The 15,021-nt window shown below is 45.2% G+C and overlaps 1 long non-coding RNA gene across 1 annotated transcript; it reads right to left on the bottom strand.

Moving 5' to 3' along the window:
* Window positions 1–3,687: 3,687 nt before the first annotated feature.
* On the bottom strand, window positions 3,688–14,223 carry LOC138917674 (uncharacterized). Its single transcript, XR_011426018.1, has 2 exons — window positions 14,086–14,223; window positions 3,688–4,320 (listed from the first exon to the last, which is right to left on the bottom strand). It is a non-coding gene; the product is annotated as an uncharacterized lncRNA (long non-coding RNA).
* Window positions 14,224–15,021: the final 798 nt, after the last annotated feature.

Below are 15,021 nucleotides of genomic sequence, written 5' to 3'. Positions count from 1 at the left end.
GGCCTGAGACAACTGTCCTTAAGCCATGCAGCATGAAGCCACTATTCACATCTGCAGGCATCTTGGGGGCTACAGCCACCATCCCAGATCTCAGGGCAGGGATGCAGTTTTCTTCCCCACTTCACATGCCCTACTCTCCAAGGTAAATTTCATGGCAGTCCATCAAGTGAATGAGCAGGTCCCAGCTGAGCCTCCCTCTTCCCTGAGCTCCGGCGCACAGCAGGCACGGCCTCGACCCTGCACTTCCCTCTGAGAGGTGAGACAGACGTTGTCCTTATCTTGATTGTTCCTTAGGGGTTGAGTTCCCAGTGTGGAAGGGTTGCTTTGGAAGGTTTTCTCAGATCTGCTCTGACGTGCTAACACCTACGTTGCCACCTCAACTTAATAGCCCTGCCAGCCCTGCTAGATGTCATGGGTTTATCTGTGTCACAGATGCCCTGGGAGAAAGGGGGTAAGGGCTGATCTGGGATAAGTATGAGCCCTTGATAGCTGACTCTTGAAAGACTGAGAAACCATACCGAAGTCTATCAAGACCTTCAGTTCCAGATAGAATCACTTAATATAATTACTGGCAAGAAAAGCATAGTCCAAAGTTAAGCTTCAGGTTGGTCCTCTGTGGGTCTAATGAAGCCTATTTGAAAAAACCAGCTTGCTGTTTCATTTAGCCTTGCTGAAGTCAGTGTCCTCTGGCTGGAGGCTGCATACAAGGCACACTAGCATGCCTGCCCACCTACATTCCAGCCACGTGTTCACAATGAAACCTGCCCCAAGGACTCCACCTCCAGGGAGTGGCCCCTCCCTGACTTTTGCAACTCCGAGTCTGGAAGGGTTCCCTAGCCAGGACGGTAGTGAAGATGAAACTCTCCTTAGAATGTTCCTCCTCAAAGGCACCTGTTGATTTTGTGTTAGTGACCTAGACAAAGAACGAGAGCTTCCTCTGGGAGTGCGCCATCTCCAGCGATGGCATCTGGTTGTGTTTGGGGCTGGGTGATCTGGACAAAGCCTGCCAGGTCAGTTCTTAACATTGGGCAGAAACCGGGCATCTGGTCCCTCAGCCTCCAAGTGAGAGGGCAGAATATGCTGGCTGCGGGCTAGAGGCCCCCTGAAGTTATTAGCTTGGATGAGTTTTAGGGAGTTTAGAGACAAACACTTCAAACTTGAGTCTGATACCTTCTTCCTGATGCATTACTTTATGTTGCTAGTCCCCATAACAACTCATCAACGACCTTTCCACTTCCCCTTCCCTGCTTTTGTCTCTCTTTGTAGAGGGGGCCAATATTTGAGGAGTAAAAGATTTAGAAGCATTGGAGCTGAGACTGAGAACTAGAAAGACGCGCAAGTGAAAAGCCTAGATGCCTAATCGGGCCCTATGGCATATGTTTGTCAAGGGAGAGGAGGAGGGAATGCTGATAACCAGAAAGGTCAAGGGAGGCCTCCTTGCAATGCCTCCTACAGATTCTGATAATGCATTTATAAGCCAAGTCAGATGTTACAGAGAGCCATGTTCCAAATGTAATGGGTTTGACAAGCTGGGGTAACGTCGATGTCACACTTGTTTGAGATGTTTCCAGCATCCTCCCAGAATGTGCTCAGAGCAATAACTATTACATCAACCTCATCGAAACAGGAGTGCCCTGGAGTGCTCCACCCTCCGACTTTAGGGGTTAGGCTTTGTACATTAGCATACATTTCTGACACTTACTAGAACTCCCTCCTTGTGTATAAGATGCTTTGGCTCCAACATAATTGGTTTTCATTTAAATGCCAAAATATGATTATATAACCTTGATACAATTAACAGGTCCAACTTGATTCAAGCCTTGCTCAGGAATGAGCCAAATAGTCACCTAAATAATAATTAGAACAAGACAAACCAGCCTTGCTGGTCGCCAGTGTTGGATTGAAGGGACTTCTAAGTCATCAGATGGAGTTGTTGGATCTAAAGGTCCAACTCCCGAGACTGTGTTCACTCGCCTTTGAGGTCCAGGGGTGTGGGTCTGGGGTTCTCTCGCAGTTGCCAGTGAGGGCTCTGACAAGTCCTCCCTCTTTCCAACTTAGCAATGATAAAATGGAGCCCAGGAGATGTTGTGTTGCCGACCCAGGTTTGTTCCATCAGCTGAAAGTGGAGTGAGGGCTTAGGTTCAGCACAAAGGGCTGCAGAGTTCATTTGATCCAACTTCCCACCCAGTTTAGGAACCCTTGACTGTCGTTACACCTCTGCTTGGCTTCTGTCAACAACAGGAAACCCATTACCCCCATCAATCTTGGATGCCTCCAACTATGATAATGTCTTCTTTGCTTTGATCTCAAGCCTACTTTCCTGTAACTTTCATCCAAAGATCCTTTTATCCTGAGGCTTCCCAATGTCATTTCTTAACTTTCTCAACTCACTCCTTCCAAGTAAATTCTGGTTCCCAAACACCTTGCTCTGCTGAGACATGTTAAGCAGCAGCTTAGACTCATGGATTCTCAGGAAATCCCATCATGGACTCTGCCTTGACTTTTGAATGCTTCAGCTGCCCCACCATTAAACACCACCACTGCCCCAGACCTGGTGGGGGTCAGAGGAATTAAGGAATCCAGCACAATGTTATATAAAGTCATTTTGAAGACTAGAACAAAACTGTAGAGGAAAATGACACAACTAATTAGAGCTTTTGCCAATAAGTGATATACGTTGAATTTTCTGAATTTTTTTTCTGAATAGATTTTTGTATCAAACTGATAATGTCATTTATGATTCGTTCTCTAATCATAATACTGTGAAATTTTCATAATGAAAGACCTGGATCCCAAGGAGGGCCAGTTTGTAGAGGATAACCCAGTGTCCTGATTAGACGTTCAACAGGAAGAGATTAGAATTCTTCACAGTTTACACATGCCATGGCACCCAGGATGCTGTACTATAGGAAACTGTGTACCTGCCTGTTTTTGTCACTAAACTGTGAAGTCCTTGGAGGTAGGAAGCATATACTCTTCATCACTGTGCCCTTGGAGTTGGCACAAGTGGGGTCTCAGCAAACGTTTGTTGGATAAACTGATTCGTAAAAGGTTTTCACACCCTGGTTGGTTTACCAGTTCACAGGAGTTAATCAGTGATATATTCTGACTTCAGCCTCACACTGTGCCTTGCAGCACACCTGGGTTCATAAAGGAACATGTCCTATATTGGAAATCCCAACGTCTAGATCAGGAAACAATTTACAGTACAAGAGAATTGCTCGCTATAAAAATTACTCACTATAAAAAAGGAATTGCCACATAGCCCTTCTAAACAATGAGCTCCCCTACAACATTTGAAATGATCCAATTTAAAAGATTTTGGTCAGTAATTCTTGGGACCATGTATCGCAAGTGGATGATACCCTATGTAGCTACTAAGCTACATCAGTATATGGTGAATGATGCATTTGAGTTCAGCCCTGCCAACCTCAGGGATCTGACTCGATACCATTTTGATCTTTTCCATCCTTCTATTGCATATACCATCCAATCAAGGGGCATGGAGGAAAAGCGAGAAAGAAGGACTTTCAGCAGTTTGAGGTAAGCTCCTTCATATCCCTGAGCTCTAGGCAGGCAAAGCCTGGAGAGCGTGGCACACGAAGGCCCAGGCTCCCTAACCTTGGGGACATATATGAACCACAATATGTCAATCCAAAAGGTCTCTAGAGTCAAGGGAAGGAGATCTCCATTTAAATCTGTTATTTAATTACAACAGCCACCCTGTGGTGCATTTTTAAGATAATAATGCTGAAGCTTAAAGAGATTCATGTCTCCCAAAGTCACTCAGAAGTGAGGAGCTGGGCTTCAAACCCAGGCCTGCCCATGTCCACACAGGGAGAACCTGAGCTTCCAAGGCCCTTCCCAGAGCAAGTGCATCTGGCCCACAGCCTCCTGTGAGAGAAGGAGCTTTGGCTTCTTGGAAAGGACAGCTATTGCCTTCAGGTTTTGATTTCTTACCACAGATCCACTGTCAACCCAGAATTCCTTTGCTTTCTGCTTCTATTTGTAAATTACTTAGAAACACATGTCTGGGAATTGAATTCTGATGTCAGGGGGGTGGGGAAGACAGCTCTTGTGAGTAAAGTCCTGGAGAATACCTGTCGTGGATGGTGAACTGGGTTTTGACCCCATTCCACTATCACCTCTTCCACTTTCTTTCCATGTCTTCCTCTGCCTCCTCCATCACCGCTCAGCCCATGGGAGAGGAAAGAAGCCACAGTGATCCTGGCATCCCCAGCCTTCAATTCTGTCTTTGCAGATGTCAAATAGAGACCTTGGCTTCTAGATAACCAATTTGGAGTTTGACTTTGTCGGACCCTATAAGCCAAAAAGAGGGGGAGAGAAAATCTATCACGAGTCCCTCATCACCTACAGCCTAAGGGGGAAGTGATATTTTGGGAATAAGGATGTCCTTAGGTGGTCTCTTTTCTGGCCTTTGCCTAGAATGACCCAGTTGTGAGGCATGGGAGATGACCCCAGGATGGCTGGGGTGAGCCTGCCCTCTGGGAAGGAGTGGAGTTGGAATGAAATGGGTAATCAGTTTCATTTCCCATTGTTCACTCCAGCCAGGGGAAACTTTGTATAAGATGGCTCTGGTCATATTAGCCGCCCACTAATAATCCCATTGCCTTAGCTGCAGAATCATGGCCCTTTACCCCAGCACCCCCCACCACCCAGCTACTCAAGTCTCTTCCCCAACTGTGACTCTGCCCATGCTTTGCCCTCACTCTACCTATCATTTATCCTGAAATACACCACACTCTTCAACACCATTGAGACTTTGTCGTCCCTTCTTTATAAAATAATTCTCCCCCAATCCTCTCTTTGCTGTCTATACCCAGCTCAGATGTCCCCTTCTTGTTTTAGCTTGCCACAGCTTGTCAGGCAATATGAGTTACTCCCTCATCAGAATTTCCATAGCACTTTGTGTATCACTCTACATCGCTTGTAACATGATATGAGAGTATTTCTTCATGTGTCTGCATTACTGGTTGACGATGCATTCTTTGGAGAGGAGGGATCATTTCTTATTCCTACTTACATCCCTGGGACCTAGAACATAAGAGGGGCTCCATGAATGCTATTGGAAAGTGGCAGCAGCAGCAGCAGAGGAAGATATATCTTGTGCTCCAAGGGTCCCGGGAAGCACCTTGGAGCCAGGAGCACAGGACAGACTCCTGAGTAATGGGATATCATCTTTCCTTACCGCATTCTCCAGTGGGGCTCAGCTAGGGTCCTAGAGAAGACAGTCCACCAGCTCTAGTCCAAGGAGGGCGTTCAGGGGGCAATGTTTGGCTTGGGGGCTCAAAGTGTCCTTTGGAAGGACATCAAGGTTATTTTTCAAACCCATGATGATGGCTCCCTAGGAGATAGGGGTAGACAGAGAGATGGAGTTGCCATTTATGATCTAGGTAACTTGAAACAAGTTACGCAATCTCTCTGAGGCACAGTATCCCCATCTACACAAATGGGGAGATAAGGCATACCTCATGTTCCTGTGAAGATTAATAACTACTATTTAATAAATTTATATAGCACTAAGGGCTCTACAAACATCACCCAGTAAGAAAGCAACAGAGAGAGAATCAGAACTTGAACCTACACCTTATGAAAAGGATGTGGAAAACTGCAGGACTACACAAATGTTAGCTACAGCTATTTATAGACAGTACATTTAGACCTCAAAATCTTTGTCTTTTTAGGAACTGAAACTGGGAAAAAAGAGACCTTTTTTCCTGGGCCATGGTAAATAGCTGTTACAGAAAGTGCAAAGGTGGGGCTGGCCTGGTGGCATAGTGGTTAACTTCATATGCTCCACTTTAGCGGCCCAGGGTTTGCAGGTTCGGATCCCAGGCGTGGACCGAGCATCACTCGTCGGGCCACACTGTGGTGGCATCCTCCATAAAATAGAGGAAAATTGACATAGATGTTAGCTCAACGACAATCTTCTCAAAAAAAGAAAGAAAGGAAGTGCAAAGGTGAGAGGGTGGCAGGGATGGCTTGTTGTCCAACAACAAATTGTGCCTTGCCTTCCATAAGCTGAATTATTTCTAGGAAGTGGCTGCCCAGCCATAGATTACATTTCCTGACTCTCCTTGCATGTAGGTGGGGCCATGCCATAGGTTCTCCTATGGAATGTCATCAGAAATGACAGGTGTCACTTGCAGGTCAAGATGGTTAAGAAGAAGGTGTGAAAAGCCAAAAGGTAAAAACAGCCCAAGTGTCCATTAGTGGATGAGTGAATAAACAACATGTGATGTAAATGTACGATGGAATATTACTCAGCCTTGAAAAGGAAGGAAATTCTAAGACGTGCCACAACATACGTGAACCTTGAATACATTATGCTAAGTGAAATAAGCCAGTCACAAAGGGACAAATGCTGTCTGATTCCACTTACATGAGGTACTTAGAGTAGCCGAATTTATAGAGACAGAAGGTAGAATGATAGCTGCCGAGGGCTGGAGGAAGGGAGATGGGGAGTCAGTGTTTAACGGGTACAGAGTTTCGGTTTGGGAAAATGAAAAAGTTCTGGAGATGGATGGTGGTTATGGTTGTGTGAATGTGCTTAATGCCACTGGACTGTACACTTAAAAATGGTTGAAATGGTAAATTCTGTGCATATTTTACCACAATAGAAAAAAAAAAAAGGAGAGGTTGTGCCTTCTCTCCATCTGCCAGTTAAATGCAGAGAACTTCTAGGTCCCAGGATTGAAAAGCCCACACAAAGAAAGGAGCCATATAACAAAAAGCCACTTGGTGACTAAGAATCTGGCGCTGGACTCTTACTGAGTGACAAGTAGACTTCTAATGTGTTAAGCCATGGAAATTGGGGTTTAATTTGTTACAGCAGCTAGTGAAACACTAACTAACACAACTTGTAGCCAATACTCATGGCTGATGTCACAGGATGATAACACTGCAACAAGGTCCCCTGAAATTAAGATGGGGGATAGTTTTAGAGTTTGGTTTGGGGCTGAGGAGACGCTTGTGCTGAAGGCTCACCTTCAAGTTCAGCAGTCCTCAAAGACTGAGTTACAACCTCTTGGCCGCAAGACGGAGTCCAAGCACTTTTTTACTGAGGAAACCCAAAGGATTTTCTCTCCTTGAAAGACATATCACCCATTCAGTAATAGAAACTGATGGGCTTGGCATGTAGGAATGCAGAGGGGAAAGGGAACTGTGGCCCTCAGTTGGCTGGGGCAGAGGAGAATCTGTACCCACACCCTCTCCCAGGCCAACCGTGCCCAGGGGAAGTGACTCCAGTTGGGCAGCAGCCTTAGATGAGCATAGCATTGAAGGGACCGGGGATTGTCCTGTCTTGTGCTCAAAAGACAATTGCTGGTGGGAACTGCACTAGGGCTGCTGGCTACGCCACAAACTCCAGGATCAGCAACAAGAGGAGCCCCAGCCTCAGGAACCTAGTGGAGGTGGGAGCAATGAGGACAGGCTCTGGGGCTCAAACGGGGTCATGGAATCACAAAATGGCAGCAATTATGCAAATTGGCTGTCCAGGCTCCAGCTTCCTTGGCTTTGGCGGCTGTCCAGGAGCCCTGGGTTTGGCAGCGACTGAGGAGCCCCCCAGCCTCAAGGCTTGCATCTGAGGTGGTTCCAGTGACCCAAGAGACCAAGAGTGACCTCGGGTTTCAGATAAGCATGCTGGGAACCTGGACTTCTCAGGCTCATCACAGGACAGTGACCTCAGGAAAGAGAGAAGGCCATCCTTGCAACAGAGAGGCTGAAGCAGGAGTCAAACGAATGGAATGGGTAAGAGAGATGTAACCTCATTTCAGTCTCAATTTTGCAAAGGATTTATTGTTGTGATGAATTAGAGCGATTCAAAGTTACCCTATAATGACAATACTCTCACGTGCATTCTTCCTGCGCTCCTGAACTGGAGAGGAAGAGGTGGAGTCAGGGCTAGGGAGTTAGGAATTGCACACAAATTTGACAGTTGTGTCAAAATCTGGCACTGTCCATAGGGGTAAGTCATGCAGGTAAAGGTCATGTGAGTTGCATTCAAATAAAGGTTGAGAAAGACTTGTTTTTATAGACTTTTTTCAGGAATTCAATGTTTGTTAAATGCATGAATGCCTCCCTATTCCCCATCATAGCTTAAAATCTCCAGAATTCTCCCGCAGGGGCCATCAATGCTGCTCTTGGCTCTTACCTCTCCTTAGCTTGCCCCAGGCACTCACTGTGGGATGTGACACCAGGCTCTGAGGCATTCAAAGATGACAGACTGCACCACATTCAAAGAAAAGATCAAGTGCAGACCCTGCCTTTCTTTGCAGCCTCTGTCCCTTGGAGTCTCTTGGCGTCAGTCCCCCATCTTCCTAAAAGCTGGTATCTGTTTCTTTCTCCAACTCTGGGCTAATTTTGCATTTTCCTTCACTAACGCTGAAGTGGAGTCTAAGCACCCTGCCTACGGTCTGAGCCCGATTAAAGAAAGCTGTTCTGGCTTTCCTGGCATTTTTCGCATTCTCTTAAGCCACCTCAGCCTAGGCCTTGTACAAAAGCCAGCTGATAAGTGTATGAAGCCAGCCTTTGAAATGGTGCCAAGGTCACCTGGGTCCCTTGCTGCTTCCCAGGAGCCAGTCGCAGGGACAGCACTAAGCAGCAGCCCCGCCCACCGGCCTGACCTGGGCAGGGCCCGGCTGAGAGTGGAAATCTTTAGGAAGGAGGGGCCTGTCCCTGGTCAACCAGAGGCTGACTCAGAGCTGCTAATCCAGAATCCCAGTTCCACAACACGAAGAACACTCTGCTCGCCACCTGCTTGCCAGGATGACCCACCCCTCTTTCTGGCTGCCAGTGCTCACCTTTGTGGCAAGCACTCATTGGGTCATTCCCTTCAGCACTGGAGGAGGTTGGTGGTTGTGGTGACTCGAGGTCATTCAGACACCTGCCTGCTCAGTCTCCTGTGTCCCTCCTGCCCTCTCACTGCCGCTGGGAACAGGCTGAACTATTCCTGACACCTGAGTTGAGCAACACTGGAGGGAGGCCATGCGAGAATCAGTGTGACCACGCTGGGCTCATCTTCCCTCCTCAAATGCACAGCAGATGGTCTCTAACCTCAGGTCCGCTCCGTGGAGAGGCCAATGCCCCCAGGTCTCTGCATATTCTTGGGTGAGGGGATGAGAGTGAACTTCCATTCTTGGGATCACCTCTGCCCCCTAGTTTCTGCTTGCACTGGATTCTTTCCGTTTGAGTCACTTTGTCACCTGTGTGCACTTTCCCAGGTCTTCACCCAGATGTGGAACTCGGCCCCTTGCCTTGATTTCCAGCAAAACCAAACCAAACACCGTGCAAGACCTTTGTGAGTGTAGCAGACAGACTCTGTCAAGGGCTGCTCAGGCCAAGGGGATTTATCCTGCAGCAGTGCACACAACTTCAAACGGAATTTCTGATCTTTAATGATCCTCTTTGAGGCCACCCCCACCCCCAGAGATTTCTCACCAGCCAGACTACCCCACATTGCTAACCAAGCCCATGTTTCTCAAAAGTGTGGTTCCTGAATCAACTGGAAGAGAATTGCCAGTGGAGGCGGGCGCGGGGGAGCCAGTTGGGGGCGCAGTGTGTTTGTGTGTGTTTGTAAGAAAGAGAAAGGGGAGTCGTACTTTTGGACTGTGGTGGTTTTGGTTTTTTTTTCTCTTAGTGAGGAAGATTGGCCCTGAGCTAACATCTGTTGCCAACCCTCCTCTTTTTGCTTGAGGAAGATTGTTACTGAGCTAACATTGTGCCAGTCTTCCTCTATTTTATATGTGGGATACTACCACAGCATAGCTTGATGAGCGGTGTACAGGTCCTCGCCTGGGATCCGAACCTCAGAACCCCGGGCCGCTGAAACCAAGCGCTCCAACTTAACCACCATGCCACAGGGCTGGCCCCTGGATTTTGTTTTTTGTTGGGAGACTTGTTTGTAGGTGAACTTTTACATTTGGGGATATTTTCCCACGCTGTTTACAGTGCCCGCTCACTAGAGTGACCTCTTAGGCCACATCCAAAAATCCAGAGCTGAAAGGAACAGCAAATGCCATCTAGTTGAGGGGTTTCAAGCATTTTGCTTGCATATCCCTCAACAGAATTTGAAAACATTAGGCACTCCCCTCAAACATTTTTTGTTGGTATCTAAGAATTTCCATCCTAAGTTTAAATTGCTGCAAAAGATTAAATTCCACTATGAATCTGAAATATTTTAACAGTTTAAACATTTTAAAATAACTAGTCACTCATTTAAATGTATCCCAATAGAATTGAAATGTTATAGCAATTGATATCCTCCATCATCCTTGTAAAAATACCATAAATGAGCTCTTCTTTAACAGTCAGAAATTTTACATTATTTCTTTTTCTCCTCAAAGTTATATTTCCATTTCTCTTCCCTTTAGAACTTTATCCTAATATAACATATATTTGCAATTAAAATCTTTTATTACTCCCCTTATCATATTTTTCTTAAAAGTTAAACATACTCATACTTAATTTGGGGGGGTCCTTTTCTATTACCATAAAGCTCTAAAGCTGTGTTGTCCAATAGTATATAGCTGCTGGCCACATGTGGTTATTTAAATTTTTTTAATTAAATAAAATAAAAAATTCAGCTCCTCATTCACACTAGCCACATTTCACGTGCTCAATAGCCATCTGTGGCTTGTGGAACAGTACTGGACAGAGCAAATAGAAAACATTTCCATCCTCGCAGAAAGTTCTATTGAACAATCCTGGTCTACAGCATGAAAAGATTTCCTTCCAGGATTAGTTAGCATTACAAATAGTAGTAACACACCATTTGTCAAAATAACATAAATATGTCATATGTTTATTGAACATTTTGATAAGATATTACCCAAAAAGTAAATTTTTATAGGAAATGCCTTTCTTAACGAGGTGCTTGGTGCTTTTTTTTTTTCACATATCCATGGACGAATGTCACTTTCTCTAGAGTGAGAGTGGGTTCCACACCAATTCTATCCATTTTCACTTTTAAAAATATAAGTGCCTAGAAAACTCACTCACAATGGAGAGTTTCTATTGTAGTGTTATTATTAATTCTTTGAGCTTTTTCTGAACGGTGTCCCAAAAATCACACATAATGACAAGGTTATTTTTAGTGATCCATCATTTGATATTATTAAATGTTCATTAGTTTCTCCTCCACCTTTGTTGAAATTGTGGGATAATATCTGATTTGCAAAATGATTTGTAATCCAATCATTAGAATAATTCACTTTCTCAGCTCAAACCAATAATTCAAATTGTCTCTTTGATTAAAGTCCGGAAATTTTTATGAACGGCAAGATGACGCGATGGACCACATCTTTCTTCTGAAAAAAAATGGGACAGAACCCTTATGAAAGAGGAGAGGGGAAAGGCGAACAGCCCAAAAGCAGAGCGTTCTGGGGAGTCCAGTTTCAGCAAAGAGGACTCCTGGAAGTGAGTGTCTAGAAATTAATTTCTTTAATATTATCTGTCCAGTAACCCTTCAGAATGTCTTCACGGACCCCGGGAATATGCGTCCCCAGTTTAAAGAGTGCTGCTCCGCAAATTCCAAGTGTTTCTCAACTCAGCTGTCATCATCCCCTCTCTCGGCCCCACCTTTTTTTTTTTTTTTTAAAGATTTTATTTTTTCTCTCCAAAGCCCCCTGATACATAGTTGTATATTCTTTGTTGTGGGTCCTTCTAGTTGTGGCATGTGGGACGCTGCCTCAGCGTGGTTTGATGAGCAGTGCCATGCCCGCGCCCAGGATTCGAACCAACGAAACACTGGGCCGCCTGCAGCGGAGTGCGCGAACTTAACCACTGGGCCACGGGGCCAGCCCCTTGGCCCCACCTTTTTTTATTCAAATACATGAATTTGGTCAACACAATTAAGGGCCGGTTCTTATTTTCTCTCTACTTTCTTTCCAATATTTTATATCTAAAAAATATATTTATATATAAGATAGTATATAACAATAATAAATTTATATATAAATATATGTAATATATAATAATTAAGCAAATACTTCTGTACCCACCACTCAAGAAGCCAAACAATGACATGTGGTCTCTAATATTTCAGTTTCCCTCCTTCCAGGCTCATGGAGATTGCACTTCCCCACTCCCTTGAAGTTACGTGTGGCCATGTGACTTGCTCTGGCCAATGGAATGTGGGCAGAAGCAACACGAGCCACTTCTAGACAGCCTTTAAGAGCCAGTGCATGGTCTGTCATGTTCCCTTCCCCGCCACACTTACTAGAGACATGCAAATTGACGGGGGCCTATTAGCTGGACCCAGAATGAATCTTGGTTGTATTTAAGCCACTGAGATTTCAGGGGTCATTTGTTACAGTAGCATAACTAACCCATCATAACTGAAACAGAAATGTCTCTGAGACTTCATGGATATCCCTCAGCAATGGTATTCCCTTCTCTCTCCCCCAGAGATAGCCACTGTCCTTGCATCTCTTAAAGGTTTTACTATATATTTATACCCCTAAATAATATTTTTATGTGTTTTTGAACTCTATAGATATGAAATCATATTTTTTTAAAGTTTTGTCTGTGAGATTCTTTGATACTATGAATATACCACAATTTATTTATCCATTCTACTTTTCATAAACATTTCAGTTGGGTCTTTTGCTGTTATAAATAATACCACTCTGAACATGCCTGTACACACCTGCTGGGATGGAAGTATGAAATTTTCTGTGGAGCAGCAGTTCTCAAGGTGTGGTCTGGAGACCTCTGGGAGCCCCCGAGACCCTCTCAGGGGAGTCTGTGAAGTCAAAACTATTTTCATAATAATACTAAGATGTTATTTGCCTTTTTCACCCTCATTCTTTCACAAGTGAACAGTGGAGTTTTCCAGCAGCTACAGGACATGAGATATTGCAACACGCTGAAGCAGAGGCTGATATGAGAATCCAGCTGTCTTCTATTAAGTCAGATTTGCAAGACTATAAAACAGCGCCACGCTTCCCACTATGTTGTTTTGTTTTGGAAAATATAGTTATTTTTCATAAAAGTTATTTATGTTAGTATGTAATGAGTTTATTATTGTTCCTTTTAAATGAATTAATAATGTTTTTGAATTCTTAGTTTTAATTTCAAATGTGGTAAATATTGGTTGATATAATTCACCTAAGCAAAGTTATTTGGGGAAATCAATAACATTTCAGAGTGAAGAGTGGTCCTGGGACCAAAAGTCTCGAGAACTGCTGCTCTAGGATATGGAACTAGGAATGGAACTGCTGCGCTGTAGGTTTTTCACGTCTTTGACTTTCCTGTATAACACAGTAAGTTTTCCCAAGTGGTTGTACCAATTCACCCTCCCACCAGCAACACGGGAGAGTTCCTACAGCAGTATAGATGCCCCACCTTCTCAGAAAGCTTTGTGAAGGGGCTGGGTTTAAGAAGCATCCTTTTCTCCTGCCTGCCCTTGCCCAACACAGGTTTTCCAGGTGGGCTGCCCAGGTGACCAGATTCACAGTCCACTTCCTGAGGTGAGGGGGTTCCTATGGTTCTGGGGGCCACAGCAAGGCTCTGAAGCCAAAGTGATGGTGAAATGCTCCAAACCCACTGGGGACAGCTTTGGGTTGGGGTTCTGGAAAGGAGAATGAGTTATTGCAGATGATGGTCTGTTTATCCACTTTGGGTCTCGTTGGAACCATGTCGATTTTAGACCTTTTTGCAATTAAAAGTATGCAGCTACTTTCCCCCTCCTCGTCAAGGCCCCTTGGTCCTCCCTCAGAGCTTTCCTTCCCTGGGTTCACCTTGCTGGAACCGTCAGCTAGGGCAGATTTTCTGCACATCCAGACCCTTTATCCTCTCCAGCCTAAAAAAAAAGCCCTGAAGAGGCCATCATTGGCCCTCTGGCTTTCATGGGCTGAAAAGGAGCTTCCCAAGAGAAAAAGTAAGGTCCCAGCCCTGTCCTGGAAGAGGAAATGTAGAAGGCCTGATCCAGCCTTGGAAACACAAAGAGATAGAGATGACTTTTGCATTCCATTATTCCAGAGCATTCTCAGGCAGGAACCATAAACAGTTATAATACCCCTTCTTTGAAAACAAACATACACACCTGGGAATAATTGTACTCACAGGAAGTAGGCCAATCGTGTGCACAACAGCCTGGAAGAATTAAAAACCCCCTGATTTTCAGAAACATGTTTACTTCAGAGCAGGGTTTTTACTGGGAAAAGTGCTGCTGGGTTGTGTCTGCTCCCTTCGATGCCCTTGTCCCTCCGCCCTTCCCACAAATCCCCCTCTTCTGTCACAAGTTGGCAGAAACTTGCTGTTCCTCAGGCCTGGGCAGCCAGCCAGAGCCCTCCCATTTTCCAGAGAGCTTCTCATCTATTTCGAAGCAGAGTTGTTTAAAACCGGATGCCCCAGGGAGCCCAGGCTCCTCGCCCGTGAACTCCCCCTCCCTAAGCCCTGACCCCACGGAGCAGGCCCCTCCTCCCTTCACTGTTCTTGACTTTAGAGCCCAACAGTGTGATGGCAGCCAACATCCTTCTGTGAGGCAGGCAGGCGCAGGCTCCAGGCCAAGGTGGGGAAGCTGCCAGAGGAAATGAGCTTCCCAAAAGAGCTTTCAGCCACCTCTTCCCTCAGCCCCCTCATTTCCTTTTCCCCCTGCCTCACTGTCCTAGAATGCCTAGGCCAGAAGAACCAGACCAGCTCACTTAGCCCTGGTCCCTCATTCAGACAGGCCCAAACTTAAGCCATCACAGATCACCCGGGGATATTTCTAGTTGAAAAAACAACAGAAGGAGTGTCTACGGCTTTCATTTATGTAGTTCTAATAGACGGCTCTTTGGGCAGAAAGTGTTCATTCATTCATACTTTCATTCATTTATTCATTTTCTATTCAACAAGGTATCTACTACATACCAGCTACTGTTCACTGTACTGTACCCTTGTGGATCTCATGTACTGACGGATGTTGGGAATTTAATACAAGGAAGGAAGGAACAGGAAGTCGTTGGAAGTACGATAATAAAGAAAGTAATTAGAAGGCCGCTCAGTCCCAGAGAACGA

The sequence above is a fragment of the Equus caballus genome, chromosome 15 (genome assembly GCF_041296265.1).
Source record: "Equus caballus isolate H_3958 breed thoroughbred chromosome 15, TB-T2T, whole genome shotgun sequence".
NCBI lineage: Eukaryota > Metazoa > Chordata > Mammalia > Perissodactyla > Equidae > Equus > Equus caballus.
Note: the sequence above shows the minus strand (reverse complement) of the source record. Positions and strands in the feature narration are given on the sequence as shown.